General features: G+C 38.6%; 2 long non-coding RNA genes across 2 annotated transcripts; one reads left to right on the forward strand and one right to left on the reverse strand.

Annotated features, from left to right (window-relative positions):
- Nucleotides 1–240: 240 nt before the first annotated feature.
- Nucleotides 241–7414, reverse strand: LOC140008119 (uncharacterized). Its single transcript, XR_011815522.1, has 2 exons — nucleotides 7233–7414; nucleotides 241–404 (listed from the first exon to the last, which is right to left on the reverse strand). It is a non-coding gene; the product is annotated as an uncharacterized lncRNA (long non-coding RNA).
- Nucleotides 1470–6432, forward strand: LOC113692337 (uncharacterized). Its single transcript, XR_003448922.2, has 2 exons — nucleotides 1470–1860; nucleotides 6135–6432. It is a non-coding gene; the product is annotated as an uncharacterized lncRNA (long non-coding RNA).
- Nucleotides 7415–10827: the final 3413 nt, after the last annotated feature.

The following is a 10827-nucleotide window of genomic DNA, read 5'->3' on the forward strand; positions in this document are numbered from 1 at the left end:
GCGAACCAGAGGGTTGGCGGGCAGTCTGCCTAGCTCTCGCCAGGACTGACGCAAGCAAGCTAGCAAAAATCCTTCCGAAGTATAACCTAATCTATTACAACATCGTTTCCCTCCAAATAAGCCGGTTTCTAGAATCACATTAACTTCAGAAATAACAGTGCCTTAAGATAGCCAACGTCGATTCTTAAAATATCTTCCCGAATACAACCCAAGAAACAAAACATCAATTCAAATATATCCTTACAAGCCAAGTAACAAATTCATACAAGCCACATACAAATCCAGGGTTTACACTTTTCCAGTTTCAAGTGGCAACCTAAGGCAAAACTACAATGTTTAACTCGAATTACATTCATGAAAGTAAACAATCTAGTACTACTTCCGAGCACCTTTGGTCTCAAATCCTGTAAAAGAAAATCACAACGTGGAATGAGCTACACAGCCCAGCGAGGTTCCAAGACACTCTAACAGTTCAAACAAATCAAGAAAGTTGTGCATGTCATATGCATGGTTCGAGGTTACACAATGGCAGGTTATCATGAGGTGATAATCATTACTCGGGTAATTGCTACTTTGAAAACACATGTAGTAATAGTACATTTTGCTGGTAACTTTACTATGAGTACAACTCGTAAATTATCTAAAATCACTAACGTAATTTTTGGAATGAATGACCATATAAATATATATTCATGAATTTTTAGTCAAACAAATAGTGGCTCGTCTGACTAGAAGAACATTACAAGGATTGCTTCATCTCAGAGATTAATGCTCATGAGGAGTCTTACCCGAGAAATGTCAACTAGGAGAGCAATAACATTATTAATAGCAAAGCAAGCACAAAAGGATGCAGTACTCGGTCCACTTCCCGTCCTTATAACTCCAATCGGTAACTCCTTCGATTGACTGGCCATCACCTTATCCCTCCAGTGGTAGTACTCGAGTATACTGAAACGGTTGTCCAGGGTTCCAACCTACCCGACCGAGCCCCGTCCTAGCTCGAGTAGGTCAGTAACCGAGGCAAGGCCCAAGTTCAGCTTATAGCTTACAACATGCACAGGTAATCAAGTAATTCGACAAAAAGTAAAATTCATCATTTGAATAGGTCGAGTGAGGTAAAGTACACACTCGCCTAACAATGATTAGGACTGGTGACGACTCGAGCTGCTCGCGAGCTGCTCGCGAGCAGCTCGAGTCAAAGCTCGGCTCAAGCTCGTGTTGACCGAGCTCGAGCCGAGCTCGAGCAGTTCGTTAAGATAAACGAGACGAGCTCAAACCTTCGTTTCTTAGGCTCGATAGCTCGACGAGCCGCTCGTTGGGCTCGAGTATGTGTGAAATTACAAAAATACCCTTGATTCAATTAAAATTTACATGTTCTCTGCGCCCTAAGCTATAATCGATGTTCAGCACTTCAGCCACTGTTGGTAAACTTTCCTCCTTCCTTCACTTAGGTTAACTTGTTTGCTCTGCTAACTCCTTCGATTGATCTTCTTCCTTCGCCACCGACTGTCCCAAACTCCCAATTTCCACTTCCGTCACTGCCATTGCTGCTACCGCTAGCTGCATCTCGAGTTTCTTCACTTCCTCCCACTTCAGCCACAGTCATCGGTGCTACTGCTAGCTGCATCTCCACCGCTTCCGCCATCTCCACTTCAGCAACCTCCAAGATCTTGTAGTGCTAAGGGCAGGTTGGGAAGAAAGGCAAGTTCCAAGGAAAGGCAGAGGAGCAAAGCTGCGAAAAAACAGAGCAAGGAAGGTTCATCTGAAGAGCTGCCGGAACCACCGCCGCTCATAGCCGGCACCACCATCCCGTCGGAATCCACCACTGTCATCCACGAACCTTCACCGCGAGAGACCACTGTAAGTTAATCTTCTCCATTATATTTCAGTTTTCATTCGAACATAAGCTTTGAAAGATTTCAGAGCATGTTTGCTGATGAACGTGCCATGTCCGCCGTTAGCATGTTGTTTCAAATTTTACGTCGATTGTTCGTGGCCTTTTCTGTGTGTTGATTAGACTGTATTCTTTTGGTTTTGCTGTACATTGTGGGGGCTGAATATAGATTTAATTGAGTAGAAAATTAGTGAAATTTGTGATGCCCCTAACCTGTTCGACGAAATGCCTGGCTGAAAATTCTTATTGAAAGAAGATTCGTTTGCATTTTTTCTTTCATGTTAAAGAACCGGCTAAGTCCGCAGGTTCATTTCCTCGCACCTGAGAAATTTTGATGTATTGCAGTCTTGCATTTTTTTGTTGTTGCTTTATGCCTCCCATCGTATGAATTTGAATTGAAATGGCATGGGAAGGATCTTGTGATTTTCATTTTGATTGGAAATGATCAGACTTGAGCTTTTTGATGTTCTGTCCACAGAGGAGAAAAGACGACCCCATTCCTAGGATCATGATTTTGGTCCTTCATTTTACTTTATTATTATTATTTTTATTTATTTATCCCCCAAAGTTTTAAGATTTTACAATTCCCCCAAAGTTTTAAGATTTTACAATTTTATAATTTGTTGGATTCTGATAATAAAAATGCTTAAAATGAAATGGAGACAGTGCTAAGAGGCTTGATATTGCTCCAGATCTTGTAGTAACTATGGGATAGTGGCATTTAAGGAGACATCTGTTTAATTACTTATTTTTTTGGGGGTGAAAACTGTGTTGACACTTGACAGTACAAGCTACTTATTATCATTCCATGGTCATGTATGTTCTTGTCATTATGAGCCTTGTTGTCCTCTTGTTTCTTGAAAATAATTACTACTATTAACTTGTTTACTAGTAATAGTAATCTGTTTTGGGACTAGAGAATGCTGCTCATGTTCCTTTTTTTTCTTTTGGCATAGTTAAAAAAAATTGAGAATATAAGATGGATACGTCCAACCAAGAGCAGTCTTCACCAATTAATAGATCAGTTGGTGATTCCGCTAGTCCGGTGAATATTTTTGACAAGGCTATTGCTATTAACATTGATGTAGAGCTGGAATTATCTCTTGGTGATGAAGAATTAGGGAGTGAAGATGAAGCATTAGAAGGTGATACACATACAACCACTCAAACAGTTGTGGAAGAAGCTGATGCGGATGATGGCTTGGATGCTTTTCGGAAAAAAAAGAGGATAAAAAAATCAGTAGCATGGGATGACTTCAAAGATGTTGAAGTTGGCCATCAAAAAATTCTTATGTCGGAGTGTATTCATTGCCATGCAAAGTTCAAGAAGACGAAAACTAGTACAACTTCAAGTTTGCTGAGGCATAGGAAGTCATGTGCTATCCGATTGCAAAAACTCAAAAAAGCAACACAACAAACAAAGATCAATTTCCCATCTACTGATTCTGCCGAAGCTTCTCAAACCTACCTTCACTCCGGGAGATTTGATATGGCGGTCATGAGAGAGGCTACTGCTGAATGGGTGCTTATGCATGAGCATCCATTTTCAATTGTGGAGGAAGAAGGCTTCAATTTGATGCAAAAAAGAGGGATGCCGGAATGGCAAAGAATCAGTCGGACTATGAACAAAAACGACTGCACATCAGTTTATGAAAGAGAGAAGACAAAATTGAAGAACCAATTAAAGAAAGTCAAGAAAATTAGCTTGACTACAGATCTTTGGAAGTCCAAGAACCAAAAAAATGAGTATGTGGTCATAACCGGACATTGGATTGATAGCAATTGGAGATTGCAGAAACGGGTTCTCAACTTTGTGCACGTCCCTCCTCCACGTCGGGGCATCCAAATTACGGATGCTATTTTCAAGTGTTTAACGGATTGGGGAATTGAGAGCAAGATTTATACAGTCTCAGTCGATAATGCCTCGAATAATGACAGTGCACTGAGATGTTTAAAGGACACTTTCTCCCGAAATAAGTGTCTATTAGCAAAAGGAAAGTTGTTTCATGTGAGATGTTGTGCGCATATACTGAATTTAATGGTTCAAGATGGACTCAGTCAAATCAAAGAAATAGTTGGAACAATCAGGGACAGTGTGGAGTTTATCAATAAGACAGATGGAAGATGCCTTCAATTTGCTGAAATTGTACGCCAGCTGCAGTTGCCAGAAAAAATACTAATTTATGACTGCAAAACAAGGTGGAATTCTACTTATGAGATGCTAACTTGTGCACTGGAGTTTCAAGATGTTTTTCCCAGGTACAGAGATAGAGAGCCAAATTATGATTTCTGTCCAACTTTGGAAGATTGGGAAAAGGTTACAAAAGTGTGCAATATTTTAAAAGCTTTTTGGACAGCAACTCATGTGATATCTGGTAGTGATTATCTGACTGCAAATTTATATCTAAATGAAGTTTGTCGGATTAAAGTACTACTAGATAGTAAGGTTGATGATGAAGATGATTTTGTCCGGTCAATGGTGCAAAAGATGAAGTTGAAATTTGATAAGTACTTGGGAGAGTGTAACTTGTTAATGTCTATAGCAGCTATTTTGGATCCCAGATGCAAGATGAGAGTTATAAACTATTGTTTTCCATTGCTTTATCCTCCACATGAAGTGCAAAGCAACATAGGCAAGGTTCGACAAGCCTTGTATGACCTATATGATGAATATGTGGAGATACATGTTTCAGGCCAAAGTGGATCATCTTCTCAACTACTAGTCGGCAATGATCATCCAACCAAGAGCAGCAGTAGTGCATCTTCATCAGTGTCCCATGTTTCGGGTATGAGTGAATTTTTGACCCACATTGCCACCGTTGAGAGTGTTCAACCCATCAAGAATGAGTTGGATACCTACTTTGAAGATGGTCTCCTCACAGCTGCAGATGATTCAACGGTAGATATCGTGAATTTGGATGCCTTGAAGTGGTGGAAAGACACAACAAAATACAAGATTCTTCCCAAGATGGCTGCTGACATTTTAGCCATTCCAATAAGCACTGTAGCTTCGGAAGCTACATTTAGTGCTGGAACCAGAGTAATCGACTCTTACCGTGCTTCCTTGGCTCCAGAAACTGTAGAAATGTTGATGTGTGCTGGAGATTGGTGTCGTAAGGTACACGGGGTGAAGAAAAGGGAAAAGGTAACAAAAAAAATAAAATTATCACACATAATATTTAAATTCGGTCTTACAATTTCTTAATTTTTTTATCTTATTTTTTTGTTTTTTCAGAAATTGAAGGATAAACAAGAGATTGTGTTGCCTATTTCTTGACTTTGGAGATGTTTGAGGTAATTTACCTTTAATTTCCTATTTAGACTTTGGTTTTCTTTGATTGGAATTGTCATAAAGATGTGCTGAAAAGGAGGGTTTTGGTTGAAGATGCAAATGGTGGCTGTTTCCGTTTCTTATGAGGTCTGCTTCAGTTGGTATGTTTCATTCTGTATGAAAGGTTGTGCAATGGATTTATTGGAAAGATTTGATCTTTTTCAGTTTGTTTGGGTGGTCTGTTTTGAGCTTCAAAGATTGTTTTCAAGCATGTTTAAGTAAAGCAGTCTTAAGTTCTTTTGTTGTATGGTTGCTATGCAGACTTTGTTTTTCTCAGTATATGGTTTCAATCATAGGATAATCTGCCTTTTGTCTTGGATGTTATTGATGTATTGGATTGATTATGTAGTGATTTTCTTGAAACTGCCATTGGCTTGTTTTCTTTAGGCTCTGAAGTTTCGGTTGTACAGCTTTGCTTATTAGTTAGGCACTATTTTATAACATCCGAATACACATGATGCTTTTACACTAGTGTGTGGTTATATTTGTTGAGTTATTGTGATTGATCCTTCTCAGTATTTATAGTTTCAATAGAAAGTCGTGAAATTTGTTGAGTTGTTTGAAGTTATCTGATTTTCTTTTTCCGGGCAGGTTCTTCTGCAAAGATAATTAATTTTTGCCCAAGTTTTTTTTTGCTTTCTCTGTAAAATGGGTAGAGGGAGACTAAAACAGCTTAACGAAATTGGGGATGGACTTTCGTGCCTATATATCTTTTCAATTGGATGTATCAACCTGTCTACAACAAATATTTTGTGTTGTAAATTTGTGATTGCTTGTAATATTTTGAGCTTTGGCTGAAAAATTGGACTAAAAGACCTGTATTTCCTCATATAATTTCATTTTAATGAGTATATTTCTATCTTTTGAAGCTCTTGATGGATTGAAGGAGCTCTTGCATGTTGCCTGCAGGTTGGTTCGTAGATCCATTGCTGGCATTAGGGAAGATTACAAAGGTAACCTACTGAGACTGAAGGGATGTGTCTTTTCAAATATGTGCTGAGACAATGCTAAATATATTCCTAATCAGTGAAGTTATCATAATTTGTATTAATGGATTTTTGTGGACATTTGGATAATTTGTATTAGTGGATAATTTTTGGATAATTTGTATTAGTGGACATTTGGACATTTATGATTGTATTAGTGCATAATTTGTAGGCCTCAAAATCAAGAATATGTGAAAAATTGTAGTTATTTCATGCGCAAATTTTGTCAAAAAATGGGGAAAAAATGCTGTATTCTTGCTTAAAGTTTCAGAAATTTTCGAGCTATTTTCGAGTTCGAACTCGAGCACCAAACGAGCTAGAATTCGAGCTGCTTTCGAGCTTCACGCGAGCTAGAAAATCGAGCGAAACTCGAGCTATTCACGAGCCAGATTTCGAGCTAAGCTCGCGAGTCATAAACGAGTCGAACTCGAGTTTTTCTTTTCTTACGTCGAGCCGAGCTCGAGCTCTCATATAAATATGCCTGACTCGACTCGATAAGCTCAAAACTCGACTCGATTCGGTTCGTTTGCACCCCTAACAATGATGGACAACTTCATATAACATATGATTCATGATAATCAAGTAATCAAGTGGATACTTAGCACGTAAGCACGTAAGCAATACAAGTTGATTTCATGGGAGCATGTAATTCACGGATATCGAATAATCATATAGATTAGAAATCATGTGAGCAAATAGTCAAGTAATCAGGTAGTCATGTGGGTTGGTAAACGGTTCACGGTTAATGGTTGGCGGTTAACGGTTGAGTAATGACGGTTATTTGGCAAGCGTTTGCCATATTAATAGGCCATCATTGGCCGTTATCCCATTTTTACCATGTGAGAGTCGAGGAGATTCACTCCAACGACGTATGCAACCATAGCACATCAAGCCATGTTATTCGAGCATTTTCAAGCATGGGTATGGTAGATATTTAACACACAGTACTTAACACTTAGAAATCATGAAATGAGCATGTTCTAGACTTATTCCATTACGTATTCCTATATGGAACACTCACCTAGTCAAACAAGCGCAATAGGTCTCAAACAAGCGTTTTAGGCGTCCGCTCCGAGTTCCTCTTGGAGATCTCCTCGATTGCCTGAGCAAACAATAATTCAAGTACCACTCAATATCGCTACGAATTCTCTAGTTTTCGATGAAGATTGTACGCTAGTGCAATCTAAGAAATTAACGCGGAGACGAGCCTAAGAATTCGTGTAACTCGAGATTCAAAAGTGGGGTTTTAAAACACAAGACAAATCTGATTTCCATCTCTGGATTCAAATGTAAAACAATCAAATGATATTGACAGAAATGAAGAGTTCGAAACCCCTTAGTTTCCTTTAAGTTAGAAAATTCCAGATTTAACAAGTAATCTTTGAAACATCATATCTTACTCTCTACAAGCCCAAAATTGGAAAACTTGGTACTATTGAAAACCTCTTTGAAAGTACTAAAAGTTCCTAGAATACACTTTTCCATGATTCTAAATGGAAGATAGTCAAAAATGGGCTCAAAGTTACTGTTTTGGTTCATAAGGCAGATTTAAGTTGGTTTTTGGCCAACTTTGAAAATTCGGTAAAATTCACTTGATTGGAACTAGCCTTTTAAATTTGATACTCTTTTAGAGTCGCAATCCAAGTTTACAGTAAAACAAGCGGAATGAGAAACGGAGTTTCGAGCACCAAGATACGGTAACTCAAAGTTACTAAAAGTTTCTTGTTAAACAAGGGTTTTCCAAAATCAAGTCTCGAACTTTGGTAATTTATTTGACCCATGAAACAGCCTCAGAATAACACCATAATTAGCAGTATAATACTACCATATAAGGGTTATTCCTCTGTCAAATTTCATAGAAAAATATGCACGGAAAGTCACTTAACAAAATCACTCAAGTTTCCAAAATTTTAAGGCAAGGCTGCCTTGTGTATGAAAATTTCCTTTTCTAAACTTTTGACCAAGAGAAAATCCTCTAAACATGGTTCATTTGTTGAGGCAAAATCTAAAGAACATTCATGGTACCTTTGGTGGGTGTTTAACACCAAGAAATTAATTATCAAGTCTAAACCAAGCCTTGCATCAAATCTGTCTAAAAATTAGGGTTTTCAAGAGCAGGGCAGGTTCCGTATTTTGATCACAAATCACTCAAATTAACTCGGAATTGGGCATAGTTTAAGGCGTTGGAAAAATACATTCATAAAGCTATAATTTCACAGAAGAAATCATTTTGAAATTTGGCGCGCAACTAGCTCGAATTCGAGCCACAAGTTGCAGCCTCAGCATTTTGTTCTTGTAAAACAGAGAAACCGAATAGCCGACTTAAAATGGTTGGTTTGGCTCACGAACATGGAACCAGAACATGCATTTTATACCGTTGGAAAGGCTGGGATATCTAGTTTCAAATACGGCTGACGGCACTCGATTTTGACATCGGAGCACAGAGTTATGGCCGAAATACAAAAGCGGGTCAGAGTATTACGAAAACAGTTTTCCAGATTTACTGGCTTCACGAAATTGATCCCATTGACCAACCAAACCCCAATATTTTTAAATGAAACTTTATACACCATATATTCAACATATAAACATGATGTATAAGTCATGAAACCCTCAAAATTCTGCAAAAAGGGGTGCGATTGAAACAGGGCAAACCTGAACATTTTTGAACTACACATCCCTTGAAGTCGAGACTAGCTAGGTATCATTAATCTACCCATTTAAGCACTAAACTAGCATTATATCCATCATCAATCGTTAATCCAAGGGTGGGAGTTCATAGAGCCCACCATCAAAATTTTCCGACATGAAATAAAACAAATAACATGTAATTTTGGCAAATAATCCCACCACAATAAATCTGTCATCGGCTAAACAGAATTTCCAGCAGCTAATTGATCATAAATCCAACTTTTTACTCGGCTAATACATGATATTAAGTACTCAAATCCGACAAGCAAATACTTGACTAGCTAATCAGATCATCCAAGTCATTGTGGGAATTCATAGAGCCCACTCACCAAGTTTCCATTAAAACTCAAAAGAGCCACCATCGGCTAAGCTGGAAAAAAATTGCAGCAGCTATGTTTCAACATTTTTGGTCAATTTATCCAACGGATCAAGTACTTTACAACTGAATATCTTACAAGACTTAAGACACATATATTTCATGCATTTCTAAACATTGTTTGCTAATGAAAAAAATTCCAGAAACAACTGCAAATTCTGGTTTCACTCCCTTTGCAAGTCAAGTAAATTTTCCAGCATTTACTCAGTCATAAACAAAATTTTCCTTCGGTTAAAACCTTGTATTTGGCACTTAAATCTCACATGCACAACTACTGAACTAATTAGCTAGCATTTCCAGTCCAGATTCAGCTCGGTTGTTACCAAAAATTCATCAATCAACCAGCAAGTTGTTCGGCCACTCTCGGATGAGCTTGCAAGCAAGCCGATTCTGTTTCATCTCTTCTTTTCTAGCTTAATCCGAACTAACTAACTTCAGGCAAGACTTAATCACCTAGTTCTTAGTTAGTTAACAACATTTAAAAGCTCAGATTACTCCAAAGAAACAAGATTAAAGCTGCATTTCTGTTTCGGCTTCTCGGCAAAACTATTTCCATCAAAAATCAGATTTTCCTTTTCTTTGATTTCCTCATCCGGACACTCCAACCTCACATGCAAGTCCATATACAGCTTAATCTACCTATAATCTATTGGTTTCAGCCCAGAGATTACCTCTACCGGAAGCTTACTCACGCGGCAGAAGCTGAAGTTGTCTTACTCTCCTCACGGCTATCTCACGCACGCGATGGATGATTGGCTGCTGTCTTGGTTGCCGGTGGTTGCAGGTGTGGTGGTGTTGCGGTTGGAGATGGATTGCAGCTGGTTGAAGTGGAGGTGGAGAGTGCAGCAGCAGCTCACGCACTGTCTCTTCCCTCAAGCTCATGGACAGAATAGAAGACTCGCAGCTCGCACGCTTCCTTTCTTTTCTCTCGGATTGCAGAGTGCGGCTCAGTCTCTCCCTCTCTATCTCAGTCGATGTTAACGAGGTGAAGGTGGAGTGTGGTCTGAGGTGAATTGTTGCAGAGGAGGTGGAATGGAGTTGCGGTAGTGGTTTGTGATATAGAAATGAGGAGGGAGAAAGGTGGTGCCGCGGTTTTGAGAAGGGTTTGAGTGTAGGAAGAGGTTGTGTGTTTGAGAGGCTTGCGTGTTGGACTGGAGAAGATTTGCATTGGCCGAATGAGAAGGTTGGCTATGATGTTGTCCGCAAATGGTTTTGGCTGCATGATAATTTGTGATAGTGGAGGGTAGTTTAGTCATTTCACTTGTCCTCTTAACCTCCACTTAAGTCCTTGGTTCTAACTTAATTCTAAAAATTATCCCCAATTGTGATTTGAACGCCTAATCATACACTAATCTTACAAGACTGTAATTTTCACGCCTTAAGTATGTTTAGTATATTAGTATCATGTTTATCTAAAACTCATTGGTTTTCATCTTAACGCAGAAATTCCTATTAACATTTAATGGTAGCAACTAATTGGAATTAATTATTGAAATTCAAGAAATTTTATATAATTAATCTACTCAGGTAGTATTAATTTTAACATAGA

This window comes from Coffea arabica, chromosome 6c, assembly GCF_036785885.1.
Source record: "Coffea arabica cultivar ET-39 chromosome 6c, Coffea Arabica ET-39 HiFi, whole genome shotgun sequence".
NCBI lineage: Eukaryota > Viridiplantae > Streptophyta > Magnoliopsida > Gentianales > Rubiaceae > Coffea > Coffea arabica.